Genomic DNA, 19,932 nt, shown 5'->3' with positions numbered 1-19,932 from the left:
CACAGGGATAGGTGCTATATACACATTCCTAATCTCAGAGGATCCTCATGGCAACCCTGAAATTTGGTATTTTTCTGAGCAATTGAGATTCGGAGAAGTTCAGTAACTTTTGCAAAGTCCCAGAGATAAGAAGGTTTGAGTAACGTTTCGCGCCTGGTGCCACACTGCATCTCACCATCTCAGTCATTTATTCATTCGTGGATTCACTGCACATCTCAGCTGTGGCAGGATCTGTGCTGGACACTGGGGTTACATGCTGGCCAATAAAACAACTGAATTTGCAACTTCAGAAATATTACAATTCAGTAGGAGAGTCAAACAAGAAAGTGGAAAGTTTCAATGCACTGCGATGAGTGCTAGGAGAGGATTCATCACCAGTTACTATGGAAACACAGAGGAAGCGGTCTGGGAGGAAAGAAGACTTCCCAGAAAAAAGTGGGCCTTGCCTCCTCATCCTTGGGGTGACCAATCCCCTTTTCCATGTCAAGCTGCACATGGACAAGAACAATATCACTTATTTGGGCTGCTCAATAGCACTTGGTATAAAGTTGAGTATACAGTTGGTTCATAGTAAGTATCTGCTGTGGGGCTACTGTAAGTCATCAAGGATCCACGCTTTCCTTCCACGCGAAGAGCTACTGCAGAGCAGCCACTGAGCAGAGGCCCCATTTCCTAGCTCCTTGCATTTAGGTGAGGTCCCATGCCTGGTGATTGCCAATGGATTGGGTAGATGGGGTGATGTGTGTCATCCTGGGGCCAATGTGGGGAAATTAAGAAGGGCTCATATTCTTTCCACAGTTTCTTTCTTCATCTGCAAACTTAATTAGGAGTCAGAGGCCTTAGAGGAAGGCAGAGTTCGAGATGGAAGGCATCCGAGCCCTGAAGGACCAGGGAGAAGGCCACCTACTCCCTCAGGAACACTGTCATCGATCTTTACATCAATAACTACCGTGCTGAGCCTCTGACATCTTGGCATTTATCTGTAACAGCATCGATTAGTATCTGTTCGGGGTTCCTGAGACTAGCTCCAGGTTTAACCATTCATTAGAGGACTCGGAGGACTCAGTATATAGCCATGCTCAGGGCTACGATTTATGACAGTGAAAGGTACAAAGCAAAATCAGCTAAAAGGAAACATGCATGGGATGGAATCTGGAGGAAATCTAGGGGCAAGCTTCCAAGGTGCCCACCCAAAATTAACACAAAATCAGATTCAGGGTGGGGGTAGCAGAGAGGGTACCACACGGTGGGCTCACAATGTCTAAGGGCACTTTGGCATATTTACATGGAGCCACAGTGTCTGGCAACCAAAGTCCCCAAATCCAACAAAATGTGGTATCCCTTGTGGACACCAAGGATCTGCCCGAACTGTTCTGTTAGGCTGAAATCTGGTAAATGGCTCCTTACCTCCCCTTCCCCTCACCCCCCTGCCCAGGTTACTCATATATCCTTTCAGGGATAATGTGTGCATAAAAAAGAATGTTATGTTATATACTCCATATCACATATTTTCACCGTCTTTTATACACATACACATTCATCTGCACCTTGATTTTTTTAAACTTCGTAATAGATTTTGGAGACCATGCTATTTCTGTAAGCACTAAGGAAATTAGTGTTGGGGCCAGGTGCAGTGGCTCATGCCTGTAATCCCAGCACTTTGAGAGGCCAAGGTGGGCAGATTGCTTGAGGTCAGGAGTTTGAGACCAGCCTGGCCAACATGGTGAAACCCCGTCTCCATTAAAAATTAAAAAATTAGCTGTGCATGGTGCTGCGCACCTGTAACCTCAGCTACTTGGGAGGCTGAGGCAGGAGAATCACTGGAACCTGGGAGGTGGAGGTTGCAGTGAGCCAAGACCATGCCACTGTCACTCCAACCTAGGTGACAGAGTGACACTCTGTCTCAAAAAACAAAAACAAACAAAAAAATGAAATTAATGTGGTCAAAAGACACAAAATTTCAGTTAAAGGAACAAGTTCAAGAGATCTATCATGTAGCACAGTGACTGCAGTTAATAACAATACACTGTATATTTGAAAATTGCTAAGAGAGCAGATTTTAAGTGTTCTCATCACAAAAAATGATAAGCATGTGAGGTCATGCATATGTTAAATAGCCTGATTTAGCCACTCCATCACATATGTATACATCAAAACATCATGCTGGAAACCATAAATGTATGTAATTTTTACTTGTCAGTTAAAAAAAAAAGAGATATCACATTTTAATTTTTGGCTGCTTCATGTGCCATTGTGTAAGCTATAATTTATTTCTCTGCCTCCTCCTGAGAGCCATTCAGTCATTTCTGTGGGAGATTATCGACATGTTTCTCATTTCACTGTTAATAAGCAACATTTTCTTTACTCTTTTTTCCATCTCTGCCAGTAAGCCTGAAGTCTGCTTTTTTGCTTATAAATGCAACTAATAAAATTCCAATAATAAAATAATAAAATTCCAATGGCCTTAAAAAACTCATCTTCACAATTAATACAGGAGCCTCAGGAAGAGATGAAAGAGGAAGGAGGACAAGATACCTGCCATCTTGTGTCATAAAACTAGCTCAAAGAATGTTGAGAATGCCTGCAAGCATCCAGTGTGTCTTCCTGTGCAATGTGGGGACGTGTGCAAGTGTTCACGACTGACCATGCAAGGGCACTCCTGGGACTGCTCCCCGGGACATGTGCTTACTCTTACCACATCCTCTCTTTTTTCCACCCTCTCCACTCCCTTCCCCTCATTCTATACCTGTTCTCTGAGCTTGACCCTTTTTCCTCTTCTAGGTTTTTGTTTGTTTGTTTGTTTGTTTTTTGACAGACAGGGTATCTCTCTATGTCCCAGACTGCAGTGCAGTGGTGTCATTATGGCTCACTGCAGCCTTGACCTCCCGGGCTCAAGTGATCCTCCTACCTCAGCCTCCTGAGTACCTGGGATTACAGGTGCATACCACCATGCCTGGATTATTATTTCATTTTATTTTTTAGAGACAGGGTCTCATTATGTTGCCCAGGTTTGTCTCGAACTTCTAGGCTCAAGTGATGTGCCCGCCTCAGCCTCTGACAGTGCTGGGATTATAGGTGTGAGTCACCGCGCCCAGCCCTCTCCCAGGTTGACGGTCTCTTTTCATCTCAACATCTGTCCTTTTTTAGCCTGTCCCTCATGGTCAATCATTTCAATTACATTCTTGTTGACATCTTCGAATCCCCTGCTCAGCTCATCTTTAGCCTTGCATTTTTGGCATTCTCAACACCAGAGTTTACCTTTTATTTTATTTTATTTTATTTTATCTTATTTTCTCCCTCTGTCTTCCAGGCTGAAGTGCAGTGGCTCTTCACTGCGACCTCTGCTTCCTGGGTCCAAGCGAGTCTCCTGCCTCAGTCTCCTGAGTAGCTGGGACTACAGGTGCATGCCACCATACCTGGCTAGTTTTTTGTATTTTTAGTAAAGATGGGGTTTCACCATGTTGGCCAGGCTGGTCTCGAACTCCTGACCTCAGGTGATCTACCTGCCTTGGCCTCCCAAAGTGCTGGGATTACCAGCGTGAGGCACCGCACCCTGCCCACAACTTATCTTTTAAAATGTGCTAAAGTTATTTCACCTCTCTGATCCTCAGTTTTCTTGCCGGTAAAATAGAGAGAATCCAGGCCCGGTTTTTGTGAGGATCAAATAGGATTATATATCTTAGGTGTCTGGCACGTAGTAGTACTTATTAAACATTTCTTCCTTCCCTCTTCTCTCACCCCATCTCCTCCAAAGGAAAGGTCCCATGTTTTAGAGACACAATCTCCTCCAGCTTGTTCTGAGCGTTTGAAATCATTGAGCAGATTTTGAGCGGCCTGCTCTTCTCCTGGGCTTCATGCCTCACAGGTCGCTTGGCAAATCTTCTGCCATCTGCTTGCTTGCTTTCACTCACCACTTTCTAGACTGGAACATCAGACTGTTCCAGGCCTCATATATAAACCCACCTCCTACGGGGGAGGCTGACTTCAGAATCCATCAAGGCACATAAATAATTGAGCAGCCAAGAGAAATTCTGAGCAAGTCAAAACGACTTCCTAAGAGTTTTAGAAATCCACTGCTGATGCGTTTACTTCAGAGATTTCAGCAGAGGCTTGTTAGGGTCGTAGAGGCTGAGTGTTGTAGGTTTAACAAGGCTCTAATTAACGGCTTTTGAACATCAGATCCTGATGAAAGTTTTCATCAAGTTGGGCAGCAGGAATCAGAATTGAAATGAAAATGAAAAAAAAGGACATAATATCTGTTGAGGGCCCAGAGTATGACATTCACTGGGCCAGATAATTTACATGTGTCTTTTCAATTAATCTATTTAGGTTGGTGCACAAGTAATCGTGGTAGTCACAAAAAGTAATGGCGAAAACCGTGATTACTTTTAAACTGACCTAATAACAATTCTACGAAGTGAATGTGTTTATGCTTAGCCTGATTTTACAGAGGAGGCTAACTTCATATGTAGGGGTAATATAATAGAACTCCACCTTTTTCTAGCTGTGTGGCCTTCAGTAAGTTACTGAACCTGAGTCTCCGTTACCTTATCCATGACATGGGGAGAGTTTTGTTTGGAGATTAAATGACATTATGAACCAAAAATGCTTCACAGCACTCTTAAGCACTTAACCTTTCTTAAGCACTTAAGAAATGTCATTAGTTATGATTTTTACTATTATCGGTATTACTGCCAGAAGTCATTGAACTAAAAAGTGAGAGTGCTGGGATTCAAATCCAAATCCTTCTGGGTCCAAAGTTGAAAGAGTAGAATCATACCTTGTTTAGAAAAAAAAGCTGGTAATATGGTTTTACTCAATGGTTTCGCAGCATTTCCTATATGCCTAGCATGATACTCGGCATTGGAAAAAAGGAACAAATAAGACCATACTGTTGAGGGACTTATAGAGTAGTAGAGTGTGGCAGACTATATTATTTGTCCATATAATAATCTTCCCCCTTTCTTTCCCCTTCCTTGCAATGGTCTGTGGATGGCATTTATTTGTCTTCCCTATTGATGTTGAACCTGGCTGTGTGACTTGCTTTGGCCAAGGGAATGCGAGTGGACTTGTTGCAAGCAAAGGCTTTTGATATGTTTATGTGCTGTGGCTTGCCCTCTTGCGCTTCTACCACTTGCTACAAGAAAAGCCTGTGCTGGGTACCCATGGGTCCCAGAATGAGAGACATGGAGCAGGCTGGACCCCACTCCAGAGTGTGGAATGCAAGTGGCTCAGCCAAACCCAGCTGAAAGCAGCTGAACAGCAGTGAAGCTGAGCAGGAAATAACTCACTGCTGTAGCCATTGAGATTTAGAGTTGTTTGTTACAAAACATTATTGCAGGAACATCTGCCTAATACACAAAGTGATATAGAAAAGAAAGCCAATTTGTATGTACAGCAGTCGTCTCTTGTCTGAGGGGGACACCTTCCAAGATGCCCATTGGATGTCTGAAAGCTTGGATAGTACAACCCCTATAGACACTATGTTTTTTCCTATACATATGTACATACTTGTGATAAGGCTTAATTTATAAATTAGGCACAATAAGAGGTTAACAGCAATCACTAGTAATAAAATAGAACAACTATAACAATGTGCTAGCATCACTGCTCTTGAGCTTTGGGGCCATTATGGGGTAAAAATAAGGCTTACTTACTTGAAAACAAGCACTGCGACAGTTGATCTGATGATCGAGACAGCTACTAGTGACTAATGGGCAGGTAGGGACTACAGCACTGATACTCTGGACAAGGGGATGATTCACATCCCAGGAGGGACAGAGGAGGATGGCACAAGATTTAATCATGCTACTCACAACAACAAACAATTTAAAACTTATGAATTGTTTATTTCTGGAATTTTCCATTTAATATTTTCAGGCCTTCCTTGGTTCACCTTGGGTAACTAAAACCTTGGAAAGCAAAAACACAGAAAAAAAGGGACTACTGTCTAGAGGTATTTCAAGTACTTTGCTAGAAGTCTGCGGCGGGCAGAGAAAGACACAGGTGAGAAAAGGATCACATTGCTCCAGTAACCCCCCACCCTTTTCTCCTTCATTACCATTAGTGGATCACTCCCATCAACACATAAATGTGCTGTAATTTTTATCATGAACAAAAATCTTTATTTTAACCCCACATTCTCCATTTTTCTACACCCCCCCACCTTTTCTTTGAGACGAAGTCTTGCTCTGTTGCCCAGGCTGGAGTGTAGTGGTGCAGTCTTGGCTCACTGCAAGCTCCACCTCCCGGGTTCACGCCATTCTCCTGCCTCAGCCTCCTGAGTAGCTGGGACTATAGGCGCTCGCCACCACACCCGGCTAATTTTTTGTATTTTTAGTAGAAATAGGGTTTCACAATGTTAGCCAGGATGGTCTCGATCTCCTGACCTCATGATCTGCCCGCCTCAGCCTCCCAAAGTACTGGGATTACAGGCATGAACCACCGCGCCTGGCCTTTTCTACACCCCTTTATAGCAAACTCCTCAAATACTCTTTATAACCATTGTTACTAATTTCTCAACTTCCCTATTCCTCTTGAATTATCTCCAATCAGGCTTTTACACCAACTAATCCACTCAAACAGCTCATCAGAGTCACTAGTGATCTCCACATTACTAAAACAATAGCCAGTTCTCAGTCTTCATCTGTTCAACTTTTCAGCAGCATTAGAGCTAATGAATCACTCCCTCTTCTCGAAACATTGTCTTCACTTGGCTTCCACAATACAACATACTCCTACTGACTGCTGACCACTCCTTCTCATCTCTTTGGCTAGTTACATCCTCCTCACCTCCCAACCTTCACATAGGAGTGCCCCAGAGCATTAGCCTCAGACTGTTTCTATTCTTTTGCAAAATTTTCCTTGGGATACCACTCAATTCCATGATAGAATGCATTCTCTATTTGCTAATGACTCCCAAATTTATATGACCAGGCTGGACTTGCCACCTGAACATCAGACTCATGTATTCTGTTGCTTACCAATATCTCTACTTGGATATTGAACCTGCAGCTCAAATTTAATTCTGGATTTTTCCTTTAATACCTGCTCTTCCCACAATATTCCTCATCTCATTTCACAGCAACTCCCTTCTTTCAATTGCTGACGTGGAAAATTTTAGAATCAACACATAAGCACATGAAAGGATGCTCAACATCTTTAATCATTAGGGAAATGCAGCTCAAAACCACAATGAGATAGCATTTCATGCTCATTAGAACGGCTATCATCACAAAAAGAGAAGTGTTAGTGAGGATGTGGAAAAATCGGAGCCCCTGTACATTGCTGGTGGGAATGTAAAATGGTGTAGCCACTGTGGAAAACAGTATAGTGGTTCCTCAAAAAATTAAACATAGGGCCAGACGCGGTGGCTCACATCTGTAATCCCAGCACTTTCGGAGGCCAAGGAGGGCAGATCATGAGGTCAGGAGTTCGAGACCATCCCGGCCAACATGGTGAAACCCTGTCTCTACTAAAAATGCAAAATTAGCTGGGCGTGGTGGTACACCCCTGTGGTCCTAGCTGCTCCGGAGGCTGAGGCAGAAGAATCGCTTGAACCAGGGAGTCAGAGGTTGCAGTGAGCCGAGATCAAGCCACTGCACTCCAGCCTGGTGACAGAGCAAAACTTCATCTAAAAAAAAAAAAAGAAAGAAAGAAAAAGAAATTAAACATAGAATTTCATATGATCCAGTAATTCCATTTGCTTATCTTTCTCTCTAAAATATAAATTACATGCAGGTGAAAAAGATTGCAGAGTTCACTACCAGATCCCCAAAGAGTGGCTGGCTCATGGAAAGGACCCTAATATTTGTTGAATGAATAAAAATTATCTTTGCCCTAGCAGAAAGGGCATCCGAGTGCAGAGGATACCCAAGTTGGGTTTGGAAAGGTGAGCAAATGTCAGCCAGGTGGACAGGAAGGGGAAGAAACTACTGGTAAGGGAAGTACCAAGAGCAGGAAGAAGCGCAAAGGCATGACATAGAGTAGACTGTGAGGATGTGCAATGGGCGTCCTCCGGGGCAGAGCTGGGGCGAAGGGCATTGGCAGGGAAGAGGAGCGCACCATAACACGATGCTGGACAGGTGGGCAGGGGTCAGACTCTCACAAGTCCAGCATCCATGTTAGGGAGTGCTGACTTTGTCCTGTTTGCTAGCACGTGGTGATCATGCAGACTTCCAGGCCCTGCCCCAGACAGCCTGAAGTGGAGAGTCTGGGGGAGGTCCCGAGATCTGCATTTTTAACATTCCCTTGCAATGGGCCTAAGATCTGAAAGCCAGATGGGTGCATACTTTGGAGACCTGTGGTATGTGTTCCATGCAGGAGGTTTCTCTCATGAGATTTGGCCTCTTGGGAGCTAGGGGGAATAACACTGCATCTCTGGAATCGTTGCAGAGAGCAGTCGGGATGCGATGCGGGCAGGAAGAAGAGTTAAGGATGGGGCCAGGGGAGGGAGTTTGGGCTAGAGAGCTGTCCTTGAGGAGGAGTGGCAGGGCCAGTGACTCGCTGGGTGTGGAGAGGGGGAGAGGGAAGAGTGCAGAGGATTCTGCAGCTTGCAGCTTGCGTGACTGAGGGGATGGCTATCCCACTTCTACTGGGAAGCAGAGTTTCCTGGGATTGTAGGACACCAAAAGGCCACGGTCACTGCTCTTGACTCAGATCCCTGCACACAGAGCGGAGCTTCAGTGTTCTGGGGACCAAGTCAGAAAAGAGGACTAACTAAACTGCCAGAAGGAAGCCCTGGATTCGGGTGCTGAGAGGCCTGGGGAGAGCAGAGGTCGTGTGGTTGCCGAACCTTCCTTTAAGAAAACAGCCTCAAACAGGTCCCAAACAAGGCTGGGCTCCTTCCAGCAAATGAGCTTGGAATGGATTTCTAGATAGATCCAAAACGCTAATTAAAACCTCATCATTGCTCATCGGAGAGCCGTTGCTAGGCGCCTAGCTGCACGTGGCATTGAACTGTGAGACATCAGCTTCTGAGTAATTGAAACCCAACTGTTCTCCAAACCAATTTAGGCTGAGACTCAGCTGAAAGATGAGGGTGGGCTCCCAGGAAGGTTCTTAATGAGATCCCCTCCATTTACAGACCCAGTCCAACCCTCACACAGAACACAGGCCTGGACTGTCTCCCAGGGAGTCTCCTCACTGCATAAGATGGGGGTCTGGAAAGGGATCATCTCGTTTATTTCAAATCTTAAATGACTTGCTTAGAGTTTTTTGGAAAGTGCCCTTGTTTGGCCAACGTGGTTAATAGATACGTGTATGTGTGAATGATATTTTTTTAATGAATAAAGCAATACAAATAAATCAACACTTTTCACAGGAAATATTTTGAGAGAGAATTAATCCAAGCAGGAGCATCAAACCCTATAATCATGCATACAAATGGAATTCCAAAAATTCTAACGCAGACAGAGCAGCTCTTCAAGTTCACCTGTTTAGATGCCGATTTTACATATTCAAATCCTGACAGCAGCTTTTGTGTGCAGATCTAAATAGACATGCATATCCGTTTTTCCATATGAATGGTATAACAATGTGTGCTACCATTATTTTTACATAGCACTTTCCTGTTCACCAAGCAACTTTACAAGGTAAACCCTACAGCATGATAAATCTAAATATCTTGAATGCTTGTTCTAAATGAATTTTTACTTTTGCCACTATTCGCAGCAGAGAAAAATTTCTTTAACTATTTTCCAGTTCATTTATTGTAGCTTCTGCAAAATCCTCAAATAAACAGTATGCTTCAAGTTCTATATTATTGTCCAAATAACACCGTCACAAAACCCAAACATCCATTTATGATACTCAGGTCACCTTTGCCAATTGTCTTCCCAGCAATGGCTGAATTTCTGTGCTCTGACTGCATGTGGCCTCGAGTATAGCAGCAGGTAGTTTTGCTAACAATTCGGTTGAATTCTCAGTTTATGGGTTATGGGTCAGATGCTTCTCACTTAACCTGAACATCAGAAATGGAAGTGCCACACTGGGTCAGGTCCACAGCCATCTTTTGTCTCTGACTCATGCTCTCAGTAGCGTCTGTATACAGTCCATGACAGTCTGCCAGGCCAGGGAGAAAAGGGACATACAATAGAGGAGTCCTAGGAAGGGTGGTCTGGAGGAAATGATTCCAGAAATGTCTAGGCAGGACAGGGAGCAAGCTTGCCCCCCACTTTACACTGCCAAATGTTCTTACTGTTGCTGTGATGTTCATTCCCTGAAAAGCTTTATGCAAGGTCGAATTCAAGAGCTCATTTCTGAAAGCGTAGAGTGGCTGCCACCACATGACCTCTGTTGTTTGTGCCCTGTGGTTCCCTGTCTGCTGGATGGAAGCTTCAGGTAGCACGTCATCACATCCCGGGCAGCAAGACTCTCTTAAACAAGGTAAAATCTTGTTCCAGGTTTGTTTCAAAATCACACATGCCACCACTATACAATTTATCCATGTAATCAAAAACCACTTGTACCCCTGAAGCTAATGAAATTTTTTAAAAAGAGGGAGGCAAACAAACAAACAAAATCACACACATGCACATACACACACTCTTACATACACATGCATATGTATCGACAAAGGAAAAGGTCAAGGATACACCAAAACATGACCAAGAGTATGCCAAAACGTGACCGTGGTTATCTTTAGATGGTAAGATTATGGGTGATCAATTTCTCTTCTTTTTGTTTTTATACATTTCCTAATTTTTCTAGGATGCACATGCACTTCAATTATCATCGAGTTTTATTTTTTAAGGCTAAAGATATACCATCAAAATACTCTCCATCAGTTAATCCACAAGTACGTAAGCCCGCGACATAGCCCTGGGAGGAGAAACAGATCCTGACAAGGAAGGGCCAAGTCCTGAGGCCTCCCTTGAGGGATTTGGCTCTGGCTGTGCTGTGTCCACCTGGTTGGAGAGAAATCAAAATTGGTCTGTTTTAGTCTGAGCAGCCCAATGACAGTAAACGTGTTGTCTCTTCCACCAGAAACTTGGTTCCGTGGAGGAAAAGAGTTTAAGAGAGTCTTGCTGCTGCTGATGTAATGTGGTGCTACCTAGAGCTTCCATCCAGCAGACAGGGAACTACACGGCACAAACAACAGAAGCCATGTGGTTGCAGGCACTCTGCGCTTGCAGAAATGAGCTCCTGAATTCAACCTTGCATAAAGCTCTTCTGAGAATGAACGTCACAACAACAGTAAGAAGATTTGGCTTTGTAAAGTGGAGGGCAAGCTTGCTCTCTGTCCTGACTAAATATTTCTGGAATCATTTCCTCCAGACCACCCTTCTTAGGACTCCTGTATTCTACGTCCCTTCTCTCCCTGGCCTGGCTAGAGTGTTCTTTCTAAATCGAAGGGCTGACTACAAGACAGTCTTGCTCAATACTCCGTGGAGACTCCTCATCCACCCCAGGAGTGGCTCTCAATCTCTACCTGCCTCCACATAGCTGAGGGTAAGGCCTGGTCTCCGGGGGACTCATCGCTGCAGAGCCTGCTGGCTTTGTGAGGCAGGGTCATGACTTAGTCACCTTTGTGTCCCAATGGCAAACATAGGGTCAGGCAACGTGCAGGCACATGGCAGGTCCTCAGGGACAGGAACTAGCAGGGACTGTTCGTTACTCAGTACTGTATCCTCACTACCAAGCAGAACCCTGGTCCAGGATTCAGCAGATGGTAAGTGAATGAGTGAATAAATGATGAAAAAATGAATGAAGAATTCTGTATGACAGAGAGGGGACACCATTCAGATGTGTTATGTGCAAGTGGATTTATGCGGTGCTGCCTGGGAAAAAGAGGCATGTAATTATTATCACCACTTAGCAGATTTAAGAAATGCAATTTTTCTCATCCCAGATACCAGCGTCAAAAAGTAATGGAAACTACTGTTTCAGAAACATCTAGTAGCACCAAATACATGTCAAGTCCTGAATCTAGGGCTGTTTTCACTCAGTTCAAATCTGGTAGCTGTCTTTAGGGTCACACACACTCCTATTAGCACATTTGAAGGTGAGGGTCTGGGAAGTTGCCAGTGTGGGTTGGATAATAGGGTTAAGTGTAAAGTCATCTCCATTTTCGCTAACGTTGACAGGCTCCCTTTTTCTTGGCTGAGTTCCCTGAGCCAGTCGTATATCGTCTGTCAGTACTGGAAGGCAGAAAGTGGCATTTAGTACATATTCCTGAAAGTCTTTGCTTGGCTCTTTAAAAAGAAAGGCCCAGGGGTTGTGGCATAATGCCCTCTCAGCATGGCTTGGCCAGATTCTTCTTGTCCAGTGAAATTCTGTGAGATTCCTTTTTAAAATCATTATGTTTTAGCAACCAAATCCCATATATGTATGAATTTACTAATTAAAACTCTTCTCTATACAAAACCAGATTCCCAAATCCACTAGCTTGGGTTAAAGGAAATGTATTGGCTCATATATCTGAAAAGTCCAAAGCCAGGGCTAGCTCCAGACATGAGCTCTTAAATGATGTCTTTTTGTTTGGTTTGGTTTGGTTTTTTTTGAGACAGAGTTTCACCCTTGTTGCCCAGGATGGAGTGCCATGGCGTGATCTCAGCTCACTGCAACCTCTGCCTCGTGGGTTCAAGTGACTCTTGTGCCTCAGCCTCCTGAGTAGCTGGGATTACAGGCATGTGCCACCACATTTGGCTAATTTTTGTATTTTTAGTAGAGACGGGGTTTCACCATGTTGGTCAGGCTGGTCTCGAACTCCTGACCTCAGGTGATCCACCCATCTCGGCCTCCCAAAATATTGGGATTACAGGCGTGAGCTACTGTGCCCGGCCAAATGATGTCATTTTGACTCTACCTTTCCCCATCCCATAGTTTTGCTTTCCTCTGAGTTGGCTTTATTCCTTGGTAGGCTCTTGACAAGGTAGTCACAGGCAGCTTCAGGATTTTATTCTCCCAGCTTAGCATGCTCCAGGAAAGAGAGCTCCTCTTTGTCAACAGTCCCAACAAAAGCTTCAAAGCTAACTCCATCCATCTGGCTAGGGTCATGGATCTAACGCTGATGGATCCCTGTGGCCAATGGGATAGAATATTCTGATTGGCTAATTTCAGGTTGCATGGGATCCAGGAGAACGGGGTTGACCTGCCACAATCACATGGAATGAAGACTGAGTCAGGGTACCTGCTCAGTATCTCAAAGGAAATTAGAAACCTGGTGCCAAGACACACATATATGCTGTGTCAGTAAGAACAGATACATGCCACAGCCAACATTCCTGACCCTTTTGAGTAAACACAGTGTGACTCACTGAACACCAACTTCAGAACTGGAGGAGACAGAACAAAAGATTAGGACTCAGTCCCTACTCTCACATAGGACATGAGAAGGACATGTACATACACAGCATCATGCGAAACCTCCAGGCAGAAAGATGGGACAGGATGAAGACTCTGCAGGACACCAGAGGAGGCACCAGGCCAGCCGACAAGAGACCTGAGTCCCAAGACCCAGCTCTGTCCCTCTCAAGCAGTGTGATGTTAGGCAAGTCCTACAGTCTCTCTGAGAAAACTAAGTTTCCTTTCCTAATGTATGAGTCTGTTCTCATACTGCTATAAAGATACTAGCTGAGACTGGGGAATTTATAAACAAAAGAGGTTTAATTGACTCAGTTCTGCATGGCTGGGGAGGCCTCAGGAAACTTACAATCATGGCGGAAGGTGAAGGGGAAGCAGGCAACTTCTTCACAAGGTGGTAGGGGAGAGAGAGCGAGTTCAGGGGAAATTGCCACTTTTAAATCATCGGATCTTGTGAGAACTCCTTCGTTTTCAAATCAACAGAACTCATGAGAACTCACAATCATGAGAACAGCATGGGGAAGACACCCCCATGATCCAACCACTTCCCACCAATTCCTTCCCTTGACATATGCGGATTACAATTCGAGATGAGATTTGGGTGGGGACACAGAGTCAAACCATATCACCTAATGAAATGGTCAAACTAACCTGATATTTCCCAAAGGGAATGAAAGGGACAAAGGGTCAAATAAGCTTGAGGAGTGTTTGGTTAGCTCTGTTATAAAGACATTTGCTTAACTGTCTTTACCCCAGCAGTTGGCCATTGAGTTCTTATTTTTAAAAATAAAATTACAATGAGTCCAGGTATGATGGTTCACACTTGTAATCTCAGCACTTTCAGAGTCCGAGGTGGGAGGATCACTTAAATCTAGGAGTTTGAGACCAGCCTGAGTAATAAAGCGATACCTTGTCTCTACAAAATTTAAAAAAAATTAGCCAGGAATGATGGTCATAATGACGATGACAATGATGCTGAAGGTGGTGACGATGAGGATGAAACTGAGGATCGTGTTGCTGATGGAAGAGGATCAGGGCCAACATTGCATATCCATCCATTCACAAGCATACCTGTAGTACCAGCTACTCAGGAGACTGAGATGGGAGGATTGCTAGAGTCTAGGAGGTTGAGGCTGCAGTGAGCTATGATCATGCCAGTGCACTCCAGCCTAGGTGATAGAGCAAGACCTTGTCTCTTAAAAAAAATTACAATGAAAATTAACATGCCTCAGAACATATTTTGGAAAGTTCTGGATCAGGAGATCTTTACGTTTCGACTGCTGCGAGTTAAAGTATCAACAGCACACAAGAACAAATCCTAGGAGAGCTTAGGGCTTGCAGACTCCTTCTTTCTGGGCAGTCAGTGCAGGTGCTGCAGTGAAAGCAGGTGTCCTGAAGGGTGGAGAGGACGGGAACTGAGGGGCAGTAGGAAGGAAGAGTTATGCGGAAATTCAGCCCAGGTGTGGAGCAGGGGCAAATGCTGCCCTTGGAGAGTTGAGAGAAATGCTGATGTCAGACTCAGAGGAGGTATCTCAGCATGTTAGTAGTAAGCTCTGGGTGATGGGATTATGGTGGATTTAAATTTTTAAAAAATTTTTCATTTTCTTATTTCCTACAATGAATTATTACTGGTTCAATTAAAATGATCAAAGGAAATTTTACAAGTATTCTTTAAACCCAGACATGATATGAACCAACATGTAGCTTTTTCTATGTCCAATATTGTATTTTATTAAAAGGGGAAGATTTTCATGTTAATGGTAACTTTCAAGGCTTCTTCCTTAGACCTCTGTTATTGGCAGTTTTTTTTTTCATAGTCAAAAAGCAAATCTAACGATGACAAACGTGAAAAAGAAACCCTTCTCTATCCAACCTTTCATTTTTCCTCATTACTCCCTATCTCATTTCAGGTGTTCTGGCTCCTGAAAGGATGCTGAATGTGCAGGACCACAAGTGCAAGGAATGCCATGCTCAATCACTCTGCAAATGACATTACAACCAGAACAAATGCAAAGGCAGCAGGTCTCTTTAGGACATATACCTACGCACAGTGCCAAACTCATCCTGTGGCCAACAGATGCACAGAGAATCCCAGAGTGTTTTATTAAGGATGGGTGACTGTTCATAGTTGTTTTCCTAAACCTGGGAAGCCCAGCAAACCAGTTTTACAAAAATATCAATAGATGATGATGGTGGTGATGATCTTGACAACAGTGTTAATCATTATATCAGAAACTAATACTTCTGAGGGTTTACAAGGTGGCAGGCACTGAGGCAGCATCTTTCTATACCTTCTCTCATGTGATTCTTCCGAGCATCCCATCAGGTAAGTCTTATTATTGCCCCAATTTTACAGATAGACAAACCAGGGTGTGGTGAAGCTGGGTAGTATGCCTGAGGTTACAGGGCTGGAGAACAACAGAACTAGGATTCTGTTCTGTTCTGACTCCACAGCCTGTGTTCTTAACCACGGTGTAAGCTATTTAAAGAAAATAGGAGTGCCACTTAAGTAAAAGTGAATCCTAATTATGTGATTGGTAGGGACTTAATTAAATCATGAATCTTAATAGTTACTCGATCTTAAATAAAAATGAATTTGAATTCTGTAATTCGTAAGGTTTAGATTAAGCTGTTATTTAAAAAAAAAAAAAAAACTCTCCGAAGTACAGAGGGTTAAATAAGGTGGAAATGTATTCTTCTCTTGGGACAACAGTCTCAAGGCCAGTGGTGGTCAGAAGTGAATGGAAGACTCTAGTCTGTGACCATTCAGTCTTCATCAGTTCTCAACCTACAACTTCTGTTATCTGGGCCCAGGTCGGCTGTCCTGGTTGTCACCATTCTCATGTGGGAAGAAGGGGAAATACAGGAGATTCAGGGTAAGTAGCTTGTGCTTAAGTTGGGGATGAACTAGAGGGTACATTCATCCCCTCATCTCACCTCTCTCTCACCTGCACTTACTCCCATGGCCACACATGGCCACACAGAGGCTGAGAAATGAAGTCTCTAGCTGGGCTGCCATGTGCCTGGAAAATTCATGGATGGTTCAATTATCGAAAGGAAAAAGGGGAGGCCAGGTGCAGTGGCTCACGCCTGTAATCCCAGCACTTTGGGAGGCCAAGGCACGCAGATTGCCTGAGGTCAGGAGTTCGAGACTGCCTGGCCAACATGGAGAAACCCTGTCTCTAAAAAAATACAAAAATTAGCTAGGTGTGGTGGCAGGCACCTGCAATCCCAGCTACTTGGGAAGCTGAGGCAGGAGAATCGCTTGAACCCAGGCGCAGAGGTTGCAGCGAGCCGAGATCGTGCCATTGCACTCCAGCCTGGGCAACAAGAGCAAAACTTCGTCTCAAAAACAAAACAAAACAAACAAACAAACAAAATGGCCAGGTGCAAGTGGCTCATGCCAGTAATCCAAGCACTTTGGGAAGCCGAGGCAGGAGGATCACGAGGTCAAGAGATCGAGACCATCCTGGCTAACACGATGAAACCCCATCTCTACTAAAAATACAAAAAAATTAGCCAGCTGTGGTGGTGGGTGCCTGTAGTCCCAGCTGCTCGGGAGGCTGAGGCAGCAGAATGGTGTGAACCCGGGAGGCAGAGCTTGCAGTGAGCCGAGATTGTGCCACTGCACTCCAGCCTGGGTGACAGAGCAAGACTCCATCTCAAAAAAAAAGGGGGGAAAGAAAGGAAAAAGGGGAGATGGCTGTTTCCTCCATGCCAGTACCTCAGGACATTAAAATTAGAGTTTGCCTTTTACCAAATTTTTACCAGCTGTGTTATGTACAAACAAGGAAGATGAGGCTCAGAGAGTCTAAGAGATCTTGTCAACGTCCTTCGTCTCATTAGGCAGAACTGAATCTAGAGCTGTTCCATGATATTCGTCATAGTGTTGTTTTTTTTTTTTCTAAATTGAGTCTTCATATTAAATTGGAAAGGAAAGCATGAAATTTCTAAGTTGTGCCAGATAAACACAATGACCTTTAAAAAATTATACCTGATTTTAACATTGCTCAGATGTTAAAAAGAGGTTCAAAAGGAGCCAATAAATGTCAAAAAGAAAGATAAACATATTCATAGAATTTTCAGATTGTAAGCAAGATATCACCAGGATCACCTTCCTCATTCTGTAATAAGGCAGCTTTGGCTCCAGAAGTTGAGCTGACTGATTTATCTTTCGATTTTCAGTGTTCCTCCCCCGAATCTCAAAGTCCCTCATGAGAAGGACAAAGTATCTCCCAATACCCTAACACTGGAGCCCATGAAACTCCCAGGAAACCCCACTCTAGCTTCTTGAGTATTATCTCTAAAATCTGTTACTCTCTGATCTGGCTCACATTCAGAAAACAGTGAGTTTCAACCAACCAACTTCCATTTTTAGAGGTACCATTCTAGTTGCTGAGGAACGCAAAGATACAGGGGCCACGGTTCTGGCCTCTGGGAGCTTGCAATTTAGCAACAAACAGACAAAAACAACCATGAGGGCTGTTCCAAGATGGCCGAATAGGAACAGCTCCAGTCTACGGCTCCCAGCATGAGGGACGCAGAAGATGGGTGATTTCTGCATTTACAACTGAGCAAATGGCACACCAGGAGATTATATTCTGCGCCTGCCTGGGAGGGTCCCATGCCCAAGGAGCCTCGCTCATTGCGAGCACAGCAGTCTGAGATTGAACTGCAAGGTGGCAGCGAGGCTGGGGGAGGGGCACCTGCCATTGCTGAGGCTTGACTAGGTAAACAAAATGGCCGGGTAGCTCGAACTGAGTGGAGCCCATTGCAGCTTAAGGAGGCCTGCCTGTCTCTGTAGACTCCACCTCTGCGGGCAGGGAATAGCTGAACAAAAAGCAGCAGAAACCTCTGTAGACTTAAATGTCCTTGTCTGACAGCTTTGAAGAGAGTAGTGGTTCTCCCAGCATGGAGTGTGAGATCTGAGAATGGACAGACTGCCTCCTCAAGTGGGTCCCTGACCCCTGAGTAGCCTAACTGTGAGGCACCCCCCAGTAGGGGCAGACTGACACCTCACACGGATGGGTACCCCTCTGAGATGAAGCTTCTAGAAGAATGATCAGGCAGCAACATTTGCTGTTCTGCAGCCTCTGCTGCTGATACCCAGGCAAATAGGGTGTGGAGTGGACCTCCAGCAAACTCCAACAGACCTGTAGCTGAGGGTCCTGACTGTTAGAAGGAAAACTAACAAACAGAAAGGACATCCACACCAAAACCCCATCTGTATGTCACCATCATCAAAGACCAAAGGTAGATAAAACCACAAAGATGAGGAAAAACAGAGCAGAAAAGCTGAAAATTCTAAAAATCAGAGTGCCTGTCCCCCTCCAAAGGAACGCAGCTCCTCACCAGCAATGGAACAAAGCTAGACAGAGACTGACTTTGATGAGTTGAGAGAAGTCTTCAGATGATCAAACTTCTCCAAGCTAAAGGAGGAAGTTCGAACCCATCGCAAAGAAGCTAAAACCTTGAAAAAAGATTAGACGAATGGCTAACTAGAATAACCAGTGTAGAGAAGTCCTTAAATGACCTGATGGAGCTGAAAACCATGGCACGAGAACTACATGACGAATGCACAAGCTTCAGTAGCCGATTCGATCAACTGGAAGAAAGGGTATCAGTGATTGAAGATCAAATGAATGAAATGAAGCAAGAAGAGAAGTTTAGAGAAAAAAGAGGAAAAAGAAATGAACAAAGCCTCCAAGAAATATGGGACTATGTGAAAAGACCAAACCTATGTCTGATTGGTGTACCTGAAAGTGACGGGGAGAATGGAACCAAGTTGGAAAACACTCTGCAGGATATTATCCAGGAGAACTTCTCCAACCTAGCAAGGCAGGCCAACATTCAAATTCAGGAAATACAGAGAACACCACAAAGATACTCCTCAAGAAGAGCAACTCCAAGACGCATAATTGTCAGATTCACGAAAGTTGAAATGAAGGAAAAAAATGTTAAGGGCAGCCAGAGAGAAAGGTCGGGTTACCCAACCCACAAAGGGAAGCCTATCAGACTAACAGTGGATATCTCGGCAGAAACTCTCCAAGCCAGAAGAGAGTGGGGGCCAATATTCAACATTCTTAAAGAAAAGAATTTTCAACCCAGAATTTCATATCCAGTCAAACTAAGCTTCATAAGTGAAGGAGAAATAAAATCTTTTACAGACAAGCAAATGCTGAGAGATTTTGTCACCACCAGGCCTGCCCTACAAGAGCTCCTGAAGGAAGCACTAAACATGGAAAGGAACAACGGTACCAGCCACTGCAAAAACATGCCAAATTGTAAGGACCATCGATGCTAAGAAGAAACTGCATCAACTAATGAGCAAAATAACCAGCTAACATCATAATGACAGGATCAAATTCACACATAACAATATTAACCTTAAATGTAAAGGGGTTAAATGCCCCAATTAAAAGACACAGACTGGCAAATTGGATAGAGTCAAGACCCATCATTTGGCTGTATTCAGGAGACCCATCTCACATGCAGGGACACATATAGGCTCAAAATAAAGGGATGGAGGAAGATCTACCAAGCAAATGAAAGACAAAAAAAGGCAGGGGTTGCAATCCTAGTCTCTGATAAAGCAGAGTTTAAACTAACAAGATCAAAAGAGACAAA

The 19,932-nt window shown here is 44.1% G+C and overlaps 2 protein-coding genes across 2 annotated transcripts in view; both read right to left on the bottom strand.

The window, feature by feature from the left end:
- The window catches only part of QDPR (quinoid dihydropteridine reductase), a 213,523-nt gene extending 212,097 nt beyond the window's left edge, over positions 1-1,426 (bottom strand). The window contains exon 1 of the mRNA XM_050791985.1: positions 1,423-1,426. The gene's annotated coding sequence lies outside the window, so the exon portion shown is untranslated. The remainder of the gene's footprint in view (positions 1-1,422) is intronic.
- The window catches only part of FAM184B (family with sequence similarity 184 member B), a 155,733-nt gene that overhangs the window by 84,217 nt on the left and 51,584 nt on the right, over positions 1-19,932 (bottom strand). The window lies entirely within an intron of this gene.

The sequence above is a fragment of the Macaca thibetana genome, chromosome 5 (assembly GCF_024542745.1).
Source record: "Macaca thibetana thibetana isolate TM-01 chromosome 5, ASM2454274v1, whole genome shotgun sequence".
Taxonomy (NCBI): domain Eukaryota; kingdom Metazoa; phylum Chordata; class Mammalia; order Primates; family Cercopithecidae; genus Macaca; species Macaca thibetana.
Note: the sequence above shows the minus strand (reverse complement) of the source record. Positions and strands in the feature narration are given on the sequence as shown.